This window comes from Syngnathoides biaculeatus, chromosome 22 (genome assembly GCF_019802595.1).
Source record: "Syngnathoides biaculeatus isolate LvHL_M chromosome 22, ASM1980259v1, whole genome shotgun sequence".
NCBI classification, from domain to species: domain Eukaryota; kingdom Metazoa; phylum Chordata; class Actinopteri; order Syngnathiformes; family Syngnathidae; genus Syngnathoides; species Syngnathoides biaculeatus.
In genome coordinates, this window is record NC_084661.1 from 18,009,963 (window position 1) to 18,035,755 (window position 25,793).

The 25,793-nt window shown below is 45.6% G+C and overlaps 1 protein-coding gene across 2 annotated transcripts in view; it reads right to left on the reverse strand.

Moving 5' to 3' along the window:
- Nucleotides 1-22,850, reverse strand: part of LOC133495499 (zinc finger MIZ domain-containing protein 1-like) — a 70,725-nt gene extending 47,875 nt beyond the window's left edge. The window contains exons 1-4 of one of the 2 annotated variants that reach the window (XM_061810234.1): nt 22,579-22,850; nt 20,488-20,551; nt 20,098-20,221; nt 381-548 (exon numbers count right to left, since the gene is read on the reverse strand). The gene's annotated coding sequence lies outside the window, so the exon portion shown is untranslated. Of the gene's footprint in view, nt 1-380; nt 549-9,729; nt 9,831-20,097; nt 20,222-20,487; nt 20,552-22,578 lie in introns of those variants that run through there. The other variant, XM_061810235.1, reaches the window with a different exon arrangement.
- Between the last annotated feature and the right edge of the window lie 2,943 nt (nt 22,851-25,793).

A 25,793-nucleotide genomic window follows, 5' to 3' on the forward strand; every position in this document is an offset into this window, starting at 1 on the left:
CGAGTGAGCAAGTAAATGAGGCGTATCACGCTTTGACGTGCTGAACATCCACCTTTGGCCCGAGCCTTCCACAAAGCCAACAAGGTGTAGCAGCAGAACAAATCTGTGAGTTTGTTCGGGGGTGGCAACAAACGCTGCCGACTCTTCAAAACAAAAGACAAAATGTTTGTCGGCGAGCTGCTTCACAGGGATCCGATTTCCTCTGCGGAATCCAACTTGCTGCTCCTCTAGTTAGCAGGCTGCGATGAAAACCGTGAAGTGCGCTGCAAGATGCTGACATTTAAATTCATACGAGACGGCGCGGGGGGGGGGGGGGAATTTTCCCCACTACGATAATCCCTGCTGGTATCAAAATGTTTGCTGTGAAAATATTTACCCACCCAGAGTCACATCTCAAGCTGAACGACGGCAGGCACCTTGAGACATCTTTGAGCGAGCGTTGCCTCCCTGAGGAGACGCAACCGACGCGGCGTCGTTCTTGTGAGCAATCCTCAAAGAGTTTGCGGGTGAGAGCGCCGTTTGCCGCCGACGGAAGGTTGCGGATTCGTCTGCAAAGCCGTCAATTAGAAAGTAAACATTGAAGCTTTGCCGGACTTCGTTGACAAGGTTTATAGATTCTGGACCGTCTCACGTGCACGCAAGTACAGCAAAAGAAGTTCTTGAATCGAAGCTTAATAGGCTTTGTACTCGAGGGGCAATAACTAATGGATTATCAAATTATCTGAGAGATATTTTGATAAACAATTAATCTATAAAACACATCCTCATTTTTACCAGTGTCATCTTCTTTGCGGCCATCAGCGTCTTACGCGGGTCACTAAAAACTCAGACAAACTATATCGTAGGCGGCGCCTCAAAAGCCGGAAGACAGTCGCAGTTTTTCCCTTTGCGCGCATCAGTTGATGTGCAGTCAAGACCGGTGACGAGAAAAGTTGATTTTTTTTTTTTTTTAGGAATTTTGTTGCCTGTGACAATTGTTGATTCGGCCTCAACTGGTCTGCCGGCTAAATTGGCAGTTGCTTGTGATTTGGTCTGAGCGAGCCAGCTGATGAACGAAGAAGTGCTCGTAACCTGTTGATTCAGTCTCAACCAGTTTGCCGGCTGAATGGCCGAAAGAAGAAGTCGTCGGAATCCCCGCGGATGCGGTCGCATCGAGTCCGCTGGCTGGGCTGCACCAACCCCCGACCGCACGCCGGGCCCCGTGTGTAAAACTGCACTTTGGACCTCTCATTGTGGGGGTTGTAAAGCCTGCATTGTCTTCCTCTGCAGGGCGGCCGCGGGGACCGGTAGGCGCATACTCGGGAAAACCACGCTGAGGACCGGCAACGATCGCGCGCCCAAACAATCTTCAAGATGCGGAACGATCCGCGAGGCTGACCTTTTACGAGGGATGATTAAACATAACAAAAACCGGGGCTGATTGCCATTCTTGAGTGCGTTTAACTCAATTGAAAAAAAAAAAAAAGCAGCAGAGCCGCTGTAATAACCTCGCTGCGTTCAACAAAAAAAAAGGTTATCAATCTGAACAATCGTCACAGTGTCTGTCTGCTACAAGGCTGCCTTGGCGGAGGCTGGGCTAGAATTTTAAAAATGTAACTAAAGCAGAACAAGGAGGAGGAGGTGGAGGAGGGGACTCTTTGGACCCAAGACCCTTCGGGATGCTTGTGAACGATCGTTGACGTCTTCATGATGGGTTAGGAAAGACTCGGTCTGGTGGCAAAAGTTGAGGTGGTTGAGTTTTAGCGAGTCAGCTGCCGTGACGGTTGGCGATTTGGTCGCAGCTCGTCTGCCGTCACAAGAAGTTGCCTTTGCAAGGCCGTCTGGTTGCGTCTCTTCAAGTTTGCCTGTGAAAGAAGCAACGGTTGTAACGGGCTCACGATTCAATCTCCAATTGTGCGCCTGCTCGGGAAGCGAGTCTGAAATAGTCGAGTGGCTAAAGGAGAGGCCATTTGGAGCGCAGTTGATCAAGTCGAAACTAACCTGGTGGCAAAAGAAGCACTGCTGGTGACGCCCGTGAAGTTAAGCTAAATATTTGTGGGCTAAAATTGAAATCCTTCTCATGGGTTTTCATTCAGTCTCAACGAGTCTGTTTGCCGAAGGAGACCCACTTTTAAGACAACTTAGTCACACAAATTGTTGCCTGGCAACTTTTGTTTGTCTCAACTCCTCCGCTGGCTGAAGAAGAGTTGCCAAGACCGTTGCTCAAATTATGTATCACATAATCTGCGGGCTAAAGGATGTGGTTGAACGGCTGTTGGATTCATTTAGCGCATATGTTGTTGTTGACTGGCTGTGGACTCAGTCTCCACTAAGTCTGCTGGCTGACGAAGCCGTGGTAATTCACTATCGGGTCCGCGAGCGAAAGAAGTCGTAATATTGTTGAGGAAGAAAGTGAACTAAATAATGACAAAATTCAGATATCCAGACACAATCCACATATTTGATTGCGGCTCTCGAGCGTGACCAAGTCTTCGCTTCCCCGACGCATCCGCTGGGATTTTATGACTCTGGTTAAAATGCGGGCAATAACTATTCATGCCGTGTGAGGGCTTTCACCCATCCAGCCGTCTCCCACGCCGCCTCGTCTTCTTTCCCCTCGCATAAAATCTGAAACTTTTTCGGTGGGGGGTGAGGACCGGGGCGTACGATGGAAACAGATCAGAGAAAGAACCGAGTCTGGGTGCCCTGCCCCCAGCACTCAAGAGTCATAAACTACCACAAGTGGCAACGTTCTCCTAACAGAAGCCCCAAACACACCGGCACCCTTTTTATGTCCCCTCCAGGCAGCACTGATTGGGTTTCACATTCCAACCTCACAACGGACACCCGCACGCACACCGAGGAGGAATGAGACACCTCCACTTTTGTTTGGGACCTTTGTGACCCGGACAGCGTTTCATCAAACCTCAGCATGCGCCCTCGACGTCCTCGCTTCTCTCCGCCCGGATGGATGGATGACGAACAAATCACCGGCGTCTAAAGGAGCGGTCGTTCTGAAATAGACGTCTGAATAGCACGAGCGCGGCGAAAGAGAAGTTGCCCGCAAAATCTGTTTATTCAGTTCCAGCTATCCATCTATCCTTCTTATTTTCTGTAGCACGGGTGACAGGCATGCTGGCACCGATTCCAGCTATCCTCGGGCGAGAGGCGCGGCACACCCAGAACTGGTCGCCGGTCGACTGCCGGGAAAACGACCATTCGCACTCACATTCACAGCAACGGGCAAATTAGCACCTTCAAGCAGCCCAGCGCGCTTCATGATTGGTTAGGAAAGAATCGGTTTGGTGGCAAAAGTTGAAGTGGTTGAGTTTTGGCAAGTCAGCTGCCGTAACGGTTGGCGATTTGGTCTCAGCTCGTCTGCTGCCTCAAGAAGTTGTCTTTGCAAGGCCGTCTGGCCGTTTTAGGATGTGGGAGGAAACCAGAGTACCCGGAGAAAAGCCACGCATGCACGCGGACAACAAGCAAGCTCCAGACGAGCGGGCGCGGGATTTGAACCTCAGTCCTCACGACTGCGTGGGAGACTCGCTAAGCAGACGGTCAGCGTGCCGCTCAGTTCCAACTGAATCTAGCTAAGCGGCAGCAGTTGTTTGAGTCACAACTAAGTTGGCTTTATGTCTAAAATCTTTTGTTTTTGTCTTTGAGTCATTTAGCAAAACACGATGGCTAGCCTGTAAGCTAGCGCCAGCATCAAAACAACACATCTGTGCCATGAACCCGAGCAACGCAAAAGTCCATCCATTAGCTCGTCCGTGAGTTTGTTGACCGTGTGAATTTCTACCAAGTCCAAAATTGTTCATTGAAGGAAATTTGCAAACAGCCATAAAATGGCAGATTCAAAGCAAAATGCTTAACTCCCTGCGCATTTTCGGGTTTCGATTTTGAGAGGGTTTTTTTTTTTTGTGGGTCCACTCATGATAGACAAGTCTACAAAGTGTCATGTTGCTAAGTCAAGCGAGCACTCGGGAAATGTTCCAAAAGGTCGAAAAAGGCCCTCCTGAGGCAAATTTCCCATTTATTTACTCGACTCTAAAACTCAAGATAGCAGCAAATTATCACATTTAAGAAGCGGGAACAAGTAAGCCTCGTCTCGCTTCATAAATCAAGCAGTCAGGATCGCATGCGGATGTTTTCTCCCCCAACCTCGTCAGATGGTTTTCGCCCTTGACAACAAATGCTGAACGTGAAACTTTAAACACCGGCCGGACCCGCAAACTAGCGAGACGTTGAACGACGGCTAATCACAAGAGTGCGCGGCTGCAGCTGTACGAGCGGGCGGCTCCATTGTCGGCGCTAACAAGGGGGCGCCGGGGTCACTCGCATTTTCACAAGAGCTTTGCCGGAGGGCCGAGCGGCACGCTAGTCTGTTTGGTATGGATCTGCGCTAAAGCTCCCGGTCTATAGAGTCACATCGTCGCCGCTCTATTATAGCCGGGGGATAGATTAGATTAAGTGAGATTACGCGGCAAAAGGGGCTCCCTTAAAAAGAGCAAAAATAACACACTCGGGCTTTAGCGCGCGAGTCAACAGCGGGATTAGGCCAAGAGCGCCACGTTCAAATCCAATGCTAATATCCACAAGTGTCCTCTTTGATGTCAAAAGCAACAAATGCCGCCGTGTCACATTTAGGCTAAAGCCGTCCGCGGGGGCGCGGCTACCAGTTTTCGGCGGTTTTGACATTTGAAGAACCGATGCTGGATGAAGCGACGCCGCGGAGATAACGGCTAATCAAAAAGCCGCGTCGCATCACGTGATCTTTCGCAATTAAAGTGACGTTTCCGGGCGTCAAGCGAGATCTCGCTAGCTAGCTCCGAGTTTTCAGTGGAAAATCACCAAAAAGCTTTTCCAGTTCGATTCTGTCCCAAAATCTTAGCACATCCGTTCCGGCTTTTTTACGAGAGAAAAAAAAACAAAAAACAGAAGACATCGCTTGGGCTTTTGTTTCCGGGAATTGTTCATCCGAAGCATTTGCGGATGACAGGACGGCCAATTTCACAATACAAGCTCTTGTTAATATCTCACGGCAATAAGCCCCCCGAGCCGCTCGGCACACACCCGTGTCGCGCATCCTGTCAAAGGTCAGGATTCAGGATTTCATTTCAATCGCAAAATAAACAAAAATGGACTGTTGTCTCGTGTTCATTGTGATGACAGTTTTGAGTCGTATTTTCACGTGACAATTTCATTTTACATGCAACTCCGAACAGGATAAGCGGCACCGACAAAGAATTCATTGATTTCAGACATCTCCTCTTTCAAGTCATTTCAATGGCTACAAATAGTAACAAGCTTGGTCACACTGCATTAAAATCATGAATCAAGTCACTATATTTTCCATGACTATTAGAGAAGGAGAAAAATCTTTCTAATGAGGAGTCTTTTTTTTTTTTTTTTAATTATTATTTAAAGCAAATGAAGTAGCCAAGACAAACGGGAACTGCGCGTCCGCTTACAGTACGAAAAAACAAGCGCCATCAGCGACTGGAGCCAAAAATACAAAGCGAGAGGCCGCACGGTAAACGCGATTAAATGACGACGCGGTCTTGGCCGCCTTCCCGGCACGTCGGGCTCTCCCCCTTCCCCGGAGTCGTGTTTTCAAAATACAAGCCGCGTATTAACAGTCAACAGTCAAGACGACCTTCCTCCGTTGTTATAAAAAAAAAAAAAAAAAACCTCAGCGTGGTGGTGGGATGGGGGGGCCACAAATCATATCATATTTCACACATGCCCGACATGTACTCACACACGCGAGATGCATCCCCTGCTGTCAGGAGATAAATCGGCGGCAAAGAAGACACACTTTCCCCTCCGACTGGATGGATTTATTCAGATGCCGACATTTTCCCCGTTAAACATTGGAAGAGTCTTGACGATAACGCGGTGGATGGGGGGGGGGGGGGTGACACACGTTGGCTTCAAACTGACGGCAAAGCTTTGCAAACACCTGTTTGACGGATCGCACCGACGACTAGTACAGTGGAGTAAAAGTAGGAGTGACCCGAAGACTCGCCCTCATAAAACTCGGGGTAAAAAAAAAAAAAAAAAAAAACAGGCAAGAGGAAACGCACAAATGCAGCATGAAACTTGCATTGTGGTTCATTTTGACCACTTGACAACAAAATTGTTGAATAATCTAAAATGTATCCAAAAAAAAAACCCTCCTAATGACTCATTTTTCATTTTAATTGGCTTTAGTCGTTAAGGAAAAATTATTGACAATATATCGGGTTTTGCGGCTGCCTGTTACCGTCTTTTGTTTTGAGGTTTTGGGTTTTTTTTTTTGAACCACAAAAGCATGGCATGATTGTCAAGACAAAAGTGGATCCACCTCCCCTCGAGATTAAAACGACTTCTCAACTCGTCGACTTCCCGACCGCCGCTCGGACTTGACGAACTACTCGTCACGTGGTTTTGGAGTGGTGCTAGCTGCAAAGTGTCCGAACGCTGCGGAAAAACTCGATCTCTCAATCACGCTTGAAGAAATGCATTTGTCTCGTCTTAAAGGTTGCCTCCAAAACGACCCCTTTCAACTTGTGTGCAAAGGACGCCCGGCGCAAAAACTCTGCTTCTCCCATCCGACCGCTAATTCTCGACAACCGTATGCAATCTCCGCAATCGTGAGATGGAAAAGCGACGTTCTTTTTTTTACCATAAGACAACCAAAAGTGTCGACTTGACCAGTCACGTGCGTAAAAAAAATAAATCTCCAAAATGTCTGAAAAATGAGCACTCTGACCTTCGACCTCATCGTACTTTCTAGCCGCTAATCACGATTGAATTATTGATAGCTAAAAAAACAACAACTCGCTCGTATGGCCTCGGCTCCACCGACTTGAGCGCGATCCCAACGCCAAAACCAGTTCTTGGACTCGGCTAAGTTGACATCAAGCAAATCTTTGACTTTATCCTCCAATCGCACTGAAAAGCGCACTTGATTGGTCTTATTATACGCGCTTAAAAATGTGATACGAATCATTAGGCAAATAAGTTCAGTATATCGGTGGCTCGCGTGACGCGTCAAAGTTACTTTTAAATGGCAGCGCGCCGCTGCCAATATTTGGCGACCGGCCGTTAATCATATTCATACGTTTTTAACTGTAATGAATTGCTTTGTTTTCCCGCGCGACGCACAATCCGATCAATCTCCGACGAGAACAACGCTCCGGCAAACGGGTCAACGGAGCTCATTAGATTTCCCGCAGCTCCGCTCGGCACCTGAAGGCAACGTCGTCAGGCACCTTTTTTTTGCAGATAAATATTCTCAAATACGGAATTGAATCATCTGAGCAGATTCTGCGAGGCGGGACGTCCCCGGTGATGAACTTTCCCTTCCTTTGCAATTTTTTTTTTTTTTTTTGGGAAGCAGCTCCAGACGCCGTCCTCCATCCGACCGCGTGATTCGTCCCAGGAGAGAGCAGAACCTTCACAAACCGCAGACACGTGGAGGATTTTTTTTTTTTTTTTTTTTAAATAAGGAATGTTGAAGAGGAGATTCCCGGGATGAAATCAATAAAAATGACGACATAAGACACAAAAAAACACATTACGTAGGCAAAAGATGCCTAAAAAAAATCCGCCAGCATCATCTTTTGTTTTTAATCCTTTGGCTGTTACCACCATCAATAAATGATAAGCACAGAAATGTCCTTTTGATTGGAGCACAGCAACAAAAAGACGTTGACACCCGCACACACACACACGCGCAAACAAAAAAAAGCGGCCTGACGGGAATCAAACGAGACTTTGGGTCAGCGCCAACGAGGAAGAAGATGGCGACCCACAGAAGTGGCAGGTGAGCGGATTGTGGCGCAACCGCTTTTCCGTGCGCTTCGGTCGCTGATGTTTGTTTTGGTCAGCGACGGATTTGCTGGGAAGAACCCGAAGTACCCGCAAAAAAGAAAAAAAAAAAAGTTCACACAGGAGGACCGAAGGCGAGATTTGAACCCGGCCGGGGCTTCGCCATGCGAGGCAGACATATGATCCACTACCCTACTATACCCTAACAATAACAAAAGAGTGCTAACGTACCCTGCAAATGAGCTGCGTTTAACCTTCAATAATAAAAAATGTACAGTTAACCTTTGACCCTGGGTCAAGCATGCACGTTTACATTGGTCAGTTGCTTTCCAGCCATTTTCTTCCACTGATAAAAATATTTCTCAAATCATTTTTCCCCCAATCTCACCCACTTTGTCTGTGGCATTTGGGTTTGGACGGCAACGCTATGGCGAACACATCCCTGTAGATGGCGCCACCGCAAACATTGGATTTGACATCAGCACCGCTTTTGAGTAAAAGAATAAGACGAGTTCGATGAGGGAAACAAATGCCAACGCGTTAAAGTTTTGACAACACGATATGCATGATCATGAGAATTTTTCTTTGACTTTGAAAGGCAACCGGCGTGTAAAAAAAAAAAAATGGCGGCCTCGTCAGTTGAGTATCTGGAAAGAAAATGATTACGTTGCCATGGAAAGCACTTCCTCAGTCTTGTTTTACACTTTGACGGTCGGCATCACCGTCGCGACCGCCACGCGGCCCTCGTGACGAAAACGACTTTGACGGCCCGGACCCAATTTCGGAGAAGATTTTGCCCGACGCTCGGCGCCAGCGACCGCGTCCCGGGCGGCGGGGCAGGAAGCAAAGCGGTTCATAAATAGTCCCCGGGCAGACGCACGTGCTGCGTTGCGGATCCTCAAGCTCAATGCGCCTTTTGTGCCACGGCCGGCCGGCGTTTCCACTGGTTCCGCTCGAACGGAAGACCCGTGGGCGGGCGGGCGGGCCCTTATTCGGGAACCCCGCAAAAACCTGCTAGCGGGGCCTCGTAAACGCTCATTTATTATGATAATGACGCCACTGGAACTTTGACGGTTGCCAGCGAAGGGGGCCAGGTGCAGAAATCAGCAGCCGTCCCGGGAGGGGGGAGGGGGGGGGGCGCGACATGACACAAATGTAAACAAGCCTACGGGACTCGGACGGCGACGGCAGCGTCGACAACAAAAACAAAGCAAATATGTCTGAAAATGTGTGTCACTGTCTGGGAGGCTCTCGCGCGGCCGACGGCGGATGCTCATGTGCACAAACGGACACAAAATGACATCTTTGCAATGCAGCCCTCGTGCACAAAAACCTCCGCACCGCACGCCTGCCTGCATGTGCTGCTGCCAAATCGCTGCAAAAAGCGGTCAATTCCAGAGAAAAATCGGGCACTGCAGTGACCGCCGCTGAGGTTTCGTTTCTGGCCATCCTGCAGCGTGCAACGCATCAGCTCAATAATAGCGCTCAACTTGCCCCCCCCCCACCACCACCACCACCACCAAAAAAAAAAAAAAAAAAAGACAAAAGCCTTTTAAATCAATCGACCCAAAAAAAAAAAAAAGCGACGTGTGAATGAATCACGGCGGATGCACGCGAGCCGGGAGAGTCGGAAGCCGGCAGCCCGAGCAGATGCCCCCCACCTCACCCGGCAGGGAGAGCCACGTTGAGCGGAGGGTTTGCCTCCTCCGAGCCGGCCACTCTCCCATTGTTGGGAGGTCGGGCACAATCTGAGCCGAAACGGGGAGGACGGCGAAACAAGACCCCCCCCCCCCCAAAAAAAAAAAAAAAACAAAAATAATAATAATAATAATAATAATTTGGGAAAAAAAAAAAAAAAAACAACAAACAAACAGACAAAAAAAAAAAAAAAAAAAAACCGCTTCCCGAGGCCGGCCTGACTTGGCGGAAACTCACCGGCGGGCCCGAGGGGAGAAAGTCCTCGCTAATTGTCGCCTCTTGCTCGGAAACGGGGCTCGACGTCCGCGGCGAGTAAAGCGGAGACACTCCGGCGGAGCGCAGTAAGTTGAAGTGTCAAATTACATCGGCGATTCGATTACCGCTGGGACGCCAGAACCGCGGCGGGCTCGAAAACCCGGCCCGGAGTTTGCCCGCTCGGCGCGCGGGCAGGCGGATTCCTCGCCAAAAGCCGTGCTGGTGATTTCAACAATGGGTTTGCTTTTGCTTCAGAAGGACACCCACGAATTCACCAAGTGACGGATTGTTGGAAAAAAATGGTGGGAACCTAAATTGCTAGTTTATCCCTGCTTATTTAAGAGTTTCTAAAATGATTTGAAAAAAAATAATTCAATGCCATTACAACGAATTTTATGACCCCCCCCCCCCCCACCTCCTCCTCCATAGCAGGGGTCCACTCGACACTAACGACATCATTAAATCGAATGTAAAGACTTAAACTGTGGGCTTCAATTCAATGGCCATTGTGCTGCTCCTTCCGGTCTGTGTGGGCGGGCAGTGTCGTGCAGACTTTTACGTCTGACCTGTATGTCGAAAACAAGCACGTTAAGTTTAAGACTAGATCAGCGGGAGGAGCACAAGGGGAGCCTTTTCCAAAACTCGCCGGTACGATTTCCGATGACCGTCTGAAAATGTACACAACTCGCTTTCACGTGAAGTTTGCGGCTTTGAAAAAAAAAAAAAAAAAAATTGCACTTGACCTCGTGACCTTTTGTGCAATCAGGCAATGTATTTTCAAAAGAATACACGGAAAGTCGGATCAACTAAACCATAAATCAGTGTTTGACGACATCGTACGAGTACCGCTGGCTCCCTCTAGTGGTATGCAAATGCATCACTGAAAAATGTTCAACCTGTGCATTTTGGAGTTTAAAAAAAAAATTGAGTTAAGTATAGTTGAGTTTTATTTAAGATTTTTTTTCTTTAAAAAAAAAAACATTTATTCAGGTTCAATCTTCATTTACATTTTTTGGCAGTAATTTTATTTTATTTTTCATTATTTTACTGCGGTGTTAACGTTTAAACAGTGCGCAACTTCAAATGGACTTGGAGACCTGGGTATTGTTATTTTTTCATGTGGTACTTAAAGTAAAAAAATTTAAGAACTGCCATCGATGGTCGTGTGTACCATAACCACACAAGGCGGCCATGAAATAAATTAAGACTAAAGGTGCCGTTAGACTCCAGGTTCGTCCCACAAATACTCAAAACCGAATCTACATGAGATCATGCCTTGAAAAACTCTATTCTATTTAGTATATAATATAAAGTAAATAGTCGTATCAAGTAAATATAATATATATATATATAGAAATTTGAAAATTTCTTTGCAATTGTTGGAAAACTTGAAAGTTTCAAAGTACCTCAGTGAGTGTAATTGAACTCTTTTTATTTTGGTTAAATTAACCATTTCTTCAAATACTCTTAAAAAAAAAATCTAGCTTTAAATCTTTAAAATAATTGATTTCTTATCAGGAATAATTTGTATTCGATTGCATTCGCCGTTCCAGATGGAAACAGTGGAAAAAAAATATGAAAACTAAAAAGGATTTTCCTGCGGTCAGAGCACTCAGCTTGACGTCATTTCTGCCAAGTCACGCGTCGGACTGCTTTTCTCCTTTCCGAAATGGTTCTCGGGCAACAAAGTCGCATTTACGTTGACAAAATGATTAATACTGTGCGAAATATGGCTGTGATTAAACAAAACGATTGAGCAAGTGCATGGAAGCCTGAACAAAATCATACCCCGTCAAAAGATAAAGATTCCAAAGCATATTTTATCCATTACATTTGATATGGGGGCAAAAAAAAAAAAAAATATATATATATCTGTAATTGTGGAATGATCCCATTTACCCAAAATAAATCAAATCCCATGTGATGTGTGACTGGCGCGGCCGGTCGCCCCCCCCCCCGTCCACCCTCCATGTTTTGCGGGTGGCCGCTCTCTGATAGAAAGCCGTGAATAACAAAGACATGTTTGAGAGCAGGCAGCCATGACTGTGCCAAGCATCACACACTTGTTAAAGTTACAAATTCTGAGACTTGGACGGGGAGGAGTGGGTGTGGGGGGGGGGGGTCATGCAAAAGTCTAGGAATTCTTTCACGGCGATATTGCGCAAAGAATACATTTTGTGTGTGTGTGTGTGTGTGTGTCTGATGGATGTGAGTGAACAAACCAGCAAGTGGATCATAAGAAATTTGGCTTTTCTGCAGTAGCAATTTGAAATAGTCGTGTCTTGTTTTTGGAAGACAGGAATGGAAATGGAAATTTTTTTTTAATTAAAAAAAAATCAATTATTCCCTACTCCCCCCCCCCTCCAGATTGTAAAAGGAGATTTCTATGTAGATATGACTGACTTCATACTCAAATATGAAAAATGAAACATTGTTGAAATCCTCGTACTGTGTTACTTCCACTATTTGATTTCTTCCCCCCCCCCCCACGTTGACCCACCGTGGCCCCTTTAGAGCCAATCAAATGTCACAAAGCGGCCTGTGTTGCTGTCATTGACTTTAAATTAGGGATAGAAGGAGAATGAAGGGGGGTGGACTAGACTTGTGTGTTTGAGCCCCCTCCCCACGCATCTCTGGCCCGTGTGTCTACTACCCCAGCTGTCTAAAGTTAGGGGGAGGGAAAGGCCCGGGACAATAGACGCCATTTGTCCGGCTAAAAGGTGACAGGAAGCATTGATTTCAGCCCACGCGTGCGCCGCTCGGAAAACATCCTACCACGCACCCGCGCTCGCGTTTTACTTTTACGAGGCCTCCGAAAGACACACTGCATTGAGGAAACGGGATGGACAAACTCAAACTTCAGTGTTTTGAAGCTGTTGATTCCCCCCCCCCCCCAGCAATTACACCATCTTTTGTAGACCAGACCAACGAAAAAAAAAAAAAAAAAAAAAAAGTTTGGTCTGGAACAGCCTCGGTGTGCACAATTTTGCACCATCTGACCAGAGAAAAAAAAAAAAAAAAAAAAAAAAAAAACATGACATGGGGGAGGAGGGAGTGTATGACCATCAAATGTCTAACCAGGTCCAATTTGACCCAAACATCATGTAAGATTTAAGAAAGATGTGATATTAACCCCCCCCCCACACACACACACACGATTTCTTGCCACAAATCTCATTGAATGTAATAAAACTACACCAGTAATAAATAAGTTCAATTTTCCAACAAGAGTAAAAGGCCGGGCTGACGAGCATACTTGGGCTTTGACCATAATTAATAATAAAAAAAAAAAACCTTCTTTCCGCTCTGCCAAGTCATGTGGCTGGAAATTAAAAAAAAATAAAAATTATTTTAAAAAAGCCTGTGAGCCTCCTGCCAGCTAACGCAGAAAAAGAAAGAGGGAAAAAAAAAATCTCAATTATTTGCGTCGTGACAATAGTCCCAAACACGGGCGGACGGCTTTTATTCGCCGTGAGATGCGCAACGCAAATCGGCGACAATTCCACGCGTTTGATGAATCGTCTGCAAAGTTCAAATTTCTGCTTGCGGCGGCAAAACAACAAAGTCACCAAAACATTAACATATATAATACACTTTTTTTTTGCAACCTAAAAATAAAAAAAGGGAACAATATCTTGAGGATGTGGTTGGGGGGGGTGTCTTAAATCTGTTTAATGCCCCCCCGGTGAACTTTGTCAAATTGAACATAAAACAAAACAGAATTACACATTGCATATTTCGCTAAATTGCATAACGTTATGTGCAAATCCGCTAGCGTAAATGCTAACGTACCACGCAAAACAGAGACAAGCAACTGAAATGAGCAAAGATGTAATAAAACTAAACTGATATTTGAACACAAAGTGTGGAGCAACACATGTAGGAATCAATGTATGACTGGATTCCATTCGTTTTAATAAAGAATGACAACTTTTCAAGGTTCCACTGTATCCAACACAAATACTACAGTAATTGCAATTCATAAAACCTGTTTTTAACAGGACTTTTTATACAATGCAGTGCTTTTTTTTTTTTAAACAGGTAAAAACGTTTCTTTTTTGGAGGGTTTAGAACAGATGAACAGCCTTTCTATTCATTTCACTGGGGGAAATTGATTTGCAATACCGTTAAAAAGTCAAGTAATTGAACGCACAGAAAATCTTCTCCGGTACTTGTATCCAACCATTAAAAAAAAAAAAAAAAACAATTTCCCATAACATGCGCTCTATAAATAAGCTCAGCTGAGCGACTTCTTTTGATGGCCGCATAACGATCGCGTAACGACGCAACAATGACTCATTTTGCCACTCGGACACGACTGCGTCTGATTTATGATTTTCCGCAGGGGTGCGGCGCACTTTACGGCGCACGGCGGGTGACGCAGCACTTTCACAGCGACTCGGAGACGACGGTATATCGGTGACGCTAAATGCTACTTGAACTCTTCCAGCTCTTATTTTGAAAAATTGCTCATCATAAAAGGGGTATTAACGAATACTGATCGGAAGAAATGGGGAGAAAATTCGAGTGAAAAATCCCAAGAAATTAATTACATGTCAGAATCAAATTAAGAAATAAATTCACATTTACAATAAAGAGATTTTAAATGTGATTTTACTCATACATAATTGCAATATTAGGAGGGGAAAAAATACTAGAATTTTTTTCAAGATAAAAAAAAAAAAAAATCTCAATACTGCAAGAAAAAGTCAATTTTCGAGAAGTAGTCAATTTTCAATTAAAAAAAAAAAGTGAATATTGCCATAGTCACAATTTTACAGAATGATTTTCTTTATTCAAATTGTAAACTTATAAAGGGGGAAAAAAATCATTTGAGACAATATGAGGAAAAGGCTTAAAAACCACTGAACTTTTTTTTTTTTTTTTTTTTTTTTTAAGCGCAAACTTCTGTTTTCCTTTGTGGGAACGTCGCCTTGATTGTTTCCCTGTGAGCGTTTCGGACCGCAGCGGACGGACGGACGAACGGACGGACGGACGGACGGATCCCCGGCTTTCCACAGTCGCCGGTCGCCAAAGCGAACGTTGAGGGGAAGTGCGAGGTGGGAAGTTGCAACCGTGAAGATTTCAACCTTCGCATAGGAAAAATAATAATTCAACCGCGTGATTATTCCTACCAACGGGAGAAATAAGGACGGGACTTTTATAATACCGCATCACCAAACTGTCATCTAAAAATCACATCATATGACATCTCTCTCAATAATCCAGTCCCGAATTTCCACTGGAATTTGGTGGCACGAGTCCCGTAGAACTCGAAGCTTCTTTCTTAGGACCAAGACCTCCTTTGGGAGTGGAACGTCTTGGACCCTGAGACCCTTTTCCTTGGGACCAGGACATTCTATCTGGACTGCCTCCTCAGACTTGTCTTGGGACGACAACAATTCCACTTGGGACTTTTGAGACGAAAACCTTCTTGAAATTAGAGTCCGTCTACAAATGGGTAGAACCTTCTGCCTCGCTACTAGAACTTTCCTTTCCTTGGAGCTCAAACTTCCTTTAGGACCAGATCATTTCCTCTGACACTGATACTTTTCCCGCACCTACAAGTGATTTTGTGATTACTTGCTTAATGAATAAAACTCACCCAGGACTGTAGTCGGGCAAATATGGGTGTCAAGGTCAATCATCATCAATGATCAATATTGGAAAAATCAATCAATCCACTGGTAATAGTTCTGATGTTAGCATTCATAAATATAATAAAAATACAACGGCCACAAAGCCTCAATTTTTGAAAACCTTTTTTGGGGTGTTTTCATTCTTCGTCCCATCACATTCATTGTTTTCTGATCATGAAAATTTGAAAAAATATGTTCCCCCCCCCCCCCCATCCTTGATGTGTTTTTTCCAATTTTGAGGGAAGACTTTTTTTTTTTTAATAAATCCTTTTTCAGCACACTACTCTTCCATGTGTTCGACACGTGACTGCGACCATAATTGTTCATCCTACACACTTCTCCCTGGAGGAATAATCGTTCCTTCCAAAGGAAGGTGGAAAAAAAAAATGGGGGAAGCGGGGGTCCCCATTTTTTTGCCACCTCTATTATCCCTAAATCCGAGCTGGTTTCCATGAAAACCTCGAAGGAATGTCTTTCATTAACATTCCTCGTGGAATGCGTAACCGCTACCAACGTAAAAGCTGCCCCCCCCCCCCCCAGCAATCGTGTCTTTTAAGTGGCGCTCGAGTGGCCTCAAGCAAGTCCGTTTTGCTCCACGGGCATTTGCGATACCGTGCCGGGGATGTTTGTGGATCGCTTTCGGCCCGAAGTTCCAAAAACCAACATCTGCGATGGTACAGGAGTGCGTTAGTGCCAAAGGCATCGGTAACTTTCATATCTGTGAAACCACCGTTATTCCCAAAAGGTGGATCCAGGTTTTGGAGCAGCGTGTGCTGCCATCCAAGCAATGTTTTTTTTTTTTTTTTTTTTTTTTCCCAGGGATGTTGCCACTTATTTTAGCAAGACATCACCAAGCCGCATTCTGGTAACGGGTGACAACAGCGCGGCTTGGTAGTTTAGTTTAGAGAGCACGAGTGTTAGACTGGCCTGAGGCAGTCCAGAACATTACGAAGCCCAAAATATCACAGGGGAGACTCCTGACTGTTGAGCAAGTCAAGTTGAATTTGGTCTCCAAGCTTCAATTAATTTGCGTCCTCACTTCCCAAACGCTTCAAAAGGTGACGTAACACAGTGGTAAACAGACGCTTTCTGGGGAGCGAACGTGTTGCAGCAATTAAATTCAAAAAGAGATTTTGATGAAAATGGCTTGAATGGATTTTCAAATCGTTGTATTCCGTTTTACACAAGGTCCAAACTTCGCTAGAATTGGGATTTGTACTTAAGTACGGTCACCAAGCGCTGCTGCTCAAACACCGGCGGCGACGACGACGACGACGAGATTCAAAATGGATGCTGGGGGGGGGGGGGGCAGATACGCGAGGTGACCAGCGAGTCCCGCCCTCCTCCACACAAATCAGACAGCAGGCCATTGATTTCCCCCGACCGCCTCCCCCCCACCCTCTTTTCCAGAGTCAGACAGCGGACGTGGGGGGCATACGCGTCACTCCACCCCCCCGGCCCCACGGCTCAGGCTGGCAAACGCCCCCCCACGCTCGCTCCTCCCGTCTCATTCGGGCCTTTGCGCAGCAGCTGCTGCCCACACAACGTCGGGGAGCGCCATTCACATGCGAGCGCGTTAAGTCACCAGATGTCACCTTTTGCTGCCAGCCCGGTCCGCGTCCGGCCACACAATCGTTACACGGGGAGGGAACGTCAGGACCGACCCACTTCGGAGGCGCTTGGTCGGACTCCTGACCGCCTTGGAGTGGACCCCGACGCCGACAGTCCACTTGGCGTGTTCATACGAGCTCATCTTTCGAGATCCTGAAAAATGAATCCAAAAATTGGGGCCGAGACCAAGTACGCTGTAGTACTGACTTGTGGAAGTCCATTTTTTCCAGATTTGGACTAAAATGGGGCTTAATTATTGAAAGGACCTCGAGTGCCTTCATCCACATCAGGGGTTTTCTGGCTCAATTGCGACGGGCAGTATGGCCACACCCCAAAAATGCAGCTCACCTTTGGATAGTCTCCTGGCGTGGCCGCTTTAGAGTGCCTCATTGTTGGCCGTGAGTGCATGCACGTCAGCCAGATAGAGGCAGAATACCAAGGAGGTGGAACACCCCCCCCCCCCACCGTCCCCGTCCCCCATCCTACACGACAGCCGGCGTGTGGACGCGTCTTCTTTAGAACGCTCCGTCGTCGGCCTTGAGTGCTTGCGTAGCGCACAGACAAAACCGCAATAATGACGTGGGATTGATTTATTTTTTCTGAAATCCAACTTGACAGCCAAGACCTGGACTTGAGCGTCGTGCAGTCTTGACCACTTTCGGGCACCTCGTCGTCAGCCACGAGCGCGTGCACGTCACACAGACAAAAGCAGAAGGGCGAGGACGTGTATTCCGGCCAGCGGAGGGTTTAAGTGGCTCAAAAATGGATCTACATGTACAATCAAAAATATATTCACCACTCCGGATTTATTTTTCATATAAAAACTGCGGCGTGAATGAAATAAAACGAGGCCAGGCCAAAAAGTGCAACCCTCACTTCTTGGGTGGAGAAGTTTGGATTGTTTCCATATATATATATATATATATATATTTTTTTTTTTTTTTTTTCCCCCTCCTGCACGTGAAATATGTCTAAGCAGGGCTCACCGGCAGCTCAGATGTTCCCTCCGACAGCCGAAACACATCCGCCGCCGTCACCTTCGGGGCATCAAACGCGCGCCTGCACAGGAGACGACGGTATTAAATATGTTTTGTTTTGAGGGTTTTTTTTTGGTTGTTGTTGTCTTTTTCCTCCCCGCACAATTATTGTGCGAGGCAGACGTAAGGAGACACTTTTGCATGTTGGTGCTCGAGAGGTTTAAAAAAAAAAAAAAAAAAAGTCTAAAATATACAAAATGCATTCATGTGAAAGTTTTTTTTTTCTTTTTCAGGAAAAATGTTTACTGTATTTGATGGGCAATAACAGTTGTAGCTAGCTAGCTAGCGCTCTCTCTCTCTCTCTCTTTGTAGCTACTAATATTCCTCTTATAATTATTCTTCCATGTATTTCGAGGGCCACGCGGCAAGCATCCTTGTTCTCGTCCTTTTCCGTTTTCAGGTCAGCGGTCCATTTCACGTGCGGTCGGCTCGGAACCGGCCGCCCGGCCGGCAGGCCGGCGCCACATTTTGTTTAGGAGCTCGGCCGCGCTAGCGTCGCTAAATGCGCATGGCCTGTCATTTTTCTGGGAAAAATGAGAACGTGCCGGCAGGGAGGCTGTGATGGAATTGATATTCAACCTCCGGCACGTGGGGGGTTGGGGCGGGGTGCAGAGGTTCATTAGCATCGGCTTCACGTGAGGCACAGCGGCATTCCGTGCTTAAGACTCCATGTTGATAATTGGGGGGGCACGTTAATGATTCAAATGACGTGATTAGAACACCATGTATTTTTAAAAATGAGAGAAATAAATACATTCATGCTTGCATGCCGGAAGTCGCGAGAAAAGGAAACACTTGACACGCTGTCAGGGGACATTAGAAGGATCAAAAAGTGCGCGAGCGCTACAAGACTTCCTGTCACCGTTAAATACATTGTCGCAAAATGACGACGTACCCAACTAATTTTTTTTGATTACACAACTTCTATGTCACTATATAACTCATTGTGTAAAATGCAATACTGCTCTTTCCACTTAATTACCGCAAAGAAAGACTAGAAAACATGCCGTTAAAGATAAATCTCAAAATTTTGCGAGACTTTAAATTTCGACCTGACAAAGAACAAAACATTGTCTTTCCATTGAATTAACCAAATACTAACCCGTAATATTCATCCATATTTAGAAATACGGAGGTACGCGCTTCTCCCTTTTTTGTCAGATGTTCAGCTAAGCACATTAGCGTTAGCCGGCTGTTAGCGCCACAACATGTCGGGAGGGGCCCGGCAAATATTGAAAGGCGTTGCTCAAGACATCATCAGCAGTGCAAATAAATGACCCCCCCCCCACCCCCCCTCCCGTTCCGTTCCCACCCTCTACCTTAACGGATACTTGATCCCCGGGGACCAACTTTGCAATCTGCGCTGGCTTCCTGTCCCCCCCCCCCCCCCACACACACACACACATCCCTCCCAAATGCACCCCCCGCCCCCCTCCTGTCTCTGCGAGAAGCAAACGCTGACTTTGAAGTCTGCGGGGCTGATGATAAATATGCTAATAGGTGTAGTGGGGGGGGGGGCTGGGGCTGACTCCATGTAGCAGACAGCGCTGTGAGGGGAAAGTGCCACCCGTGGTTAGAAAATAAAATATGGAAGCTCGGAGGCCAGACGCTCTTCTGACAATAAACAAGCCCCCTCAAGCTCCCTGTATGTATAAATTGCTATTTTTTTTTTTAAGAATTGCACCTTACCTCCTGTTGCGTTCAATTGGACATATTTTCATTTTAAAAAATAATAGCAATTTTTTTTTCCACCCCGAAATTTGATGACTTTGATGAAAGTGATGCAAAGCAAAAAAAAAAATTTCATGTGCACCAAATGGGGCTTTTCCAGGTCAAATTTGAAAAAAAAAATAAAAATGGATTTGGGTTTAGTTAAGACCAACGGTGGGAATTCACAAAATTTCCAATTGTCATATTTGCATAATACAGTAATTTGTCGTTTGATAACTATTGACAACGATGAGGATCTTCTTGGTCCAATAAAAAGTGACCACGAGTGGAAAAGAAGAATTGTGAGTAAAATCTGAAATAAACACTTTGTAGCAGCAAATGACGTTCGTTACCTTGATCCATACAATTGCAGTACTTTTGACAGCGTCCCTCCTCGCTCGCACCTCGAGGGACGAGCATCCATGGTAGGGACCGCCGCGCTCGGGCGTTCCCTCTCCATTGGTGAACTAGCGCCACCTGTTGTCGGGAGCGACACAGGAAATGCGGCGGGCTCAGAAACGACTGCAAAATCGCTTATTTGGCCGTTTTGCTACCATTTACAATCATCCCAGCAAGTGAGTGAGTATCCAATTTTATGGAGGGGGGGAAAAAACGGCTGAATTGCAACAAATAACGGGATTTTTTTGGAAAATACAACCACCATTTTATGCAGGTTATTCAGAAGTTGGTTACATTTATTTTCTGTTGTATAAATTACAAAGTCACTGTAGTACTACACTCACCAGACTTTGGTGCAAGCAGTGTGAGTTCAGTTCCCCCGCCATCCATTTGTGCACAGCCGCGACCCTTGTGAGGATAGGCGGTTAAGAAAAATGGATGGATAATCATATCATTGTCACGGTCGGGGCAAAAATACTCAAAGAAATAAAACACGACTTCAACTGGAACCAGAACTTTGACATGACTTTCAAAAACCAACAAGGAAGCCGTGGGAAGGACGACGGACCGACAGGAAGTTAGCAACACGGGAGGCTAACGAGAAACACCTGGGCAAGTGGCTGGAGGGAGCTGATTGGTCAACATTTGGGAGGCGGGGCGTACGCCAACAGGTGGACACATAATCAGCACAAAACAACAACAAAAACAAGCCAATTCAACCAAAACTGAGAGCGGGACAACAAGTAATCAATTTTGTTTAATGACATCAATTAATAGCAAAAAAAAAAAAAACAACAACAAAAACAAGCCAATTCAACCAAAACTGAGAGCGGGACAACAAGTAATCAATTTTGTTTAATGACATCAATTAATAGCAAAAAAAAAAACAACAACAAAAACAAGCCAATTCAACCAAAACTGAGAGCGGGACAACAAGTAATCAATTTTGTTTAATGACATCAATTAATAGCAAAAAAAAAAACAACAACAAAAACAAGCCAATTCAACCAAAACTGAGAGCGGGACAACAAGTAATCAATTTTGTTTAATGACATCAATTAATAGCAAAAAAAAAAACAACAACAAAAACAAGCCAATTCAACCAAAACTGAGAGCGGGACAACAAGTAATCAATTTTGTTTAATGACATCAATTAATAGCAAAAAAAAAAAAAAAAAAAAAAATCAATTGAGTTCAAGTGTGGGGGAAAAAAAAATGCACAATTTAATGCAACAAATATTACAAGAGTGTCGCGCATGTTAAAATGCTCGTTGGGCCGGATTAAAAAACGAGAACATGCATTATTGAGCCAATTACTTGTCTGCTCTAATCCGACTGCACTTCATTTGCATAATTCAAAATGCAAAACCTTCACACCGTGAGGAGGATTTGTGTATTTTCACATGCCATTAAGACACAAACGTGTTCACGTTTTTGTTTGAAAGTATTTCTCCGGGGGTCATTTGTCGCTGAGGAGACAATTTTGCAGAATTTTTGTGCCGCTCAACATGTTCGGAAATCCATTGCAAGCTCCTTTTCAAGGCTCCGAAATGGGAAGTTGCAAACGCAGAGCGCTCTCGATATAATAACACAAAATGTGCCGATGCAGAAGTACCAACTCGTATTCAGTAGCAAAGTTACTTGATGCCAAACTTACGGAGAGTTGCTGGTTGTTTCGGTAGAATTATTAAACCTTCCAAAATTCTGTTCAATTTCTTATGCTAATACCTAGCCACCTAGCGTCAAACACTACAAAATCTCCTTGATAACAAAGTACCATAACTATTTGATACCAAAAGTCAAATTGGTAGAAATGTGACTTTTGCTCAACCTTCAAACTTCTGTTCCATTTCTTATGCTAATAGGTAGCCACCTAGCATCAACACCTGAGGCTGGCATACAAACATCAAGTATTTGATACCAAAAGTCAAATTGGTAGAAATGTGACTTTTGCTCAACCTTCAAACTTCTGTTCCATTTCTTATGCTAATAGGTAGCCACCTAGCATCAACACCTGAGGCTGGGATACAAACATCAAGTATTTGATACCAAAAGTCAAATTGGTAGAAATGTGACTTTTGCTCAACCTTCAAACTTCTGTTCCATTTCTTACGCTAATAGGTAGCCACCTAGCATCAACACCTGAGGCTGGGATACAAACATCAAGTATTTGATACCAAAAGTCAAATTGGTAGAAATGTGACTTTTGCTCAACCTTCAAACTTCTGTTCCATTTCTTACGCTAATAGGTAGCCACCTAGCATCAACACCTGAGGCTGGAATACAAACATTAAATCTCCTTGATAACAAAGTACCACAAGTATTTGCGATATTTGTGTGACCTTCAAATATCTGTTAATATTGTAATGCTAACACTTAGCCACAAGACCGGCTCCTACGAAGGGCGCAAGCGACACCTCGGCCCCTCCGCTCACCTTTCATGGAACGCTCCGACTAGGCAGGCCTTGATGGCAATTAGCATTTAGCCACATGCTAAGATGCAAGAACCGGTGTGGGCGCTCCCTCTGCCTGCTCCCCACCTGGCGCCAGATGACGCACGGCGAGTTTGGCCGCGCTCGTCCATATCAATCAGCCGCTCCCGTCTCACGTGGCGGCCGAGCATCCGCAGACGAGACGCCGGCGTGAATCCTAATTCCTCCTCCTGCGCGACACTTTGCAGGGTTTTTCTATGCAAATCTGCCCGCGGAGGCAGCGAGCCTCATTTATACAAGGCCCAATGTGCGCAGGAATCTGACACAAAAAAAAAAAAAAAAAAATGAAGAAGAATCCGCGGCTGCTATTATAATTCATTTTGGATAAATTATTCATCTGGCTATCTGAAGTGAGAGGAACTACACGTGTGCGGAAAATGCTCTAACGCGTACGTGTTTGGCGTTAAGATGTATGGCTTTAATAAGAGTGACAGTGATGCACAAATAATGAGATACGTGCTCGATAAGAACATTAATCTTCACTGTTTCAGCACGACCGGCGACGTTTTTACACCTTTTACAAATAACCGCGCCAGCAAATCTTTGATACAGTCGTCGACGGCATCCGTGTGCGCTATCATTGTGTTTTTGTGCCATCATTCATGGAAAACCGATCGCAAAATGCGCCGCACGGTCGGGAAGGGAAAGCGCTAACTTTTCGCAGCCCGGTATCGCGTATCGTTTTGGGTGAGAAATCTTGCCGAATGCGACGATAAAATTGTCGCCATGTCACCTGGCGTTGTCATGGGAATGCAGGAGGCGACCCTGATCGAGAAACTAGAAGCCAAGAGTTATTGGTCATTTTGCTCAAAATGGACATTTTTGGAAGACGTTACAATCGGAATGCTAACGTAGCCAGCTAGCGACGGGCAAAACGGAATCGTTCTGGGTTCTTTTGGTCAAAATGCACTTTTTTGTTTAACTTTGATTGTAATGCTAAGACTTCGGCAGCTAGCATCCTTATTTAAAGGTCCAATTCATCCTTGTGTTGTCCAGAAAAATGACCCTTTGTTTTTCTGCATTTTCCAACGTTGCATCTTTATCCCCAAATTGATGAAATTCATGTATTCACCGAAAAAAAAAAAAAAAAAAAAAACATACAACACCACACAATCACAACATGATATATACATACATATATCCATCCATTTTCTTTGCCGCTTATCCTCACTAGGGTCGCGGGGAGTGCCCAGCTGTCGACGGGCAGGAGGCGGGAGGGGTACACCCTGAACTGGTTGTCAGCCAATCGCAGGGCACATGGAGACAAACAGCCGCAACCGCAATCACACCTATGGGCAATTTAGAGCGTCCAATCAATGTTGTATGTTTTGGGATGTGGGAGGAAACCGGAGTGCCCGGAGGAAAGCCGCACAGGCGGGGCCGGGATCGAACTCAGAACTGTGAGGCCCACGCGTATATGTATATATTTTTTGCACATTTATTAAAAATGAAAAGTGAGAAATTTCATTTTGGAAGCGATTCCTAGCCCTTTTGTTGGTGCAGCAATTGGAGCCTCAAGTCTTTTGTGAATATGAAGCCACAACTAGCCGCTTTTTCGTCAGTCCGGATCTTTCCTCTTTGCAACATTCTGCATTTGACTTTCTAATTTTTTTGCGACGATGTGATTATATGACTTGGCGCGCGGCCATTTATTTATTTTTCTTAATCAGGCTGTAACATAAACTGTATGAAAAAAGTGATATTTTCAACTCAATTTAGTACCCGACGTGAGTACGTCGGCATTGCGCCTCCTCCTGTCTGACGCTCTGCGGCATGTGTGAAATTGAAATGGATTTCGTTTTCTTCATAGTTTATTGACAATCAACTTCCAACAATGTTGCCACGGCGACACCGGGGATAATTATTGGCGCCGCTTTCGCGTGGCTTCTTCTTCATCCCCCCACGTGCCCCCCACCCTCTTTCCTCCACGTTTCTCGCTCTGTTCCTGTGGCGAATTAGTTCTGCATAAATTACCCGCCGCAATATTGAATCGGTCTGCAGCCACCGAAGAAGGCGCGTGTGGAGGAGCCGCAACCAACGCGGGAAAACGTGGAAGGCGACGACGAGCTGATGTCCGCGCATGTGCCGAGATGAAAAGGAGGCGAGGCGGGATCGATCCGCTGTCATCGTGCGTGTTAATCACAGCGAGATGGCCACCGCATCAATCGCCATTACAGTAACGTCTTCTCGCTAACCGACAAAGCGGCGTCTCAGCTCCGTCGTCGGACAACCCGTCAGCGCTCCGGCACCGTCATGGCGACGTTACTACGTTCTTGCACTCAACCTGCGAACCGGCTAACGGGTTAGCTAGTTAACAGCCGGCCAACTCTCCGCTCTCATTCGCTGACTCCCGCGTCACTCAACAGGCCAGGGCCCGCAGCCGCAGTCACAGATACTACAGTACACGAATACCTCCACCTCACATGCATATATTGTTTTGCCATTGTGCCTACATCTGTTTAATAATGATAAATACATCCATAAAATCATCCATTTTCTTACCCGCTTACCCTCACTATGCCAGCTGTCGACGGGCAGGACGCGGGGTACACCCTGAACTGTTTCCCACCCGATCGCAGGGCACATCGAGACAAACAGCTGCAGGCACGGGGAGAAAAATTATTCTTATCGAATTTGGATTTTTTTTTTTTTTTGGGTGTAAATCCTTTTGTAGTTTGGAAATGAATAATTGGTAAGCAATACGATATTTTAAAGAAATCCATTAGAACGTGAATCTGATTTTGGAAGAAGTTGGTCAGCTAAACAAATGACCGGGACCCTCCATAAAATAAACGACATTCCGCCTCATTCATCTGAGAATACATCTAAATTTGAACAGTAGAACGATCCAGATTTGGAGCAGCGACATTGCAGATTCCTCCTCTGGGAATTTCTTGTGTCTACAGTACATCTTTGCATTGATTAATTGGAACCGGTTGTCCGTGGAATGTAAGTCGTGGTTTTGTGCATGAAGAGGCGCTCTGGGGGCTGTTAGAAGCCAGATCCGGTCGCCGCCTGCAGTGTGGTGAGAGACACTGGCGATCCCTCGGGAGTCTTTCCAGACGCGTGCGTGGCATCTCGTCTCTAGAAAACAAAAAAAAAAAGGGCAACAACCATTCCTGATTTTGTTAGACCTGGCGTGTATTTGGCGACATCTA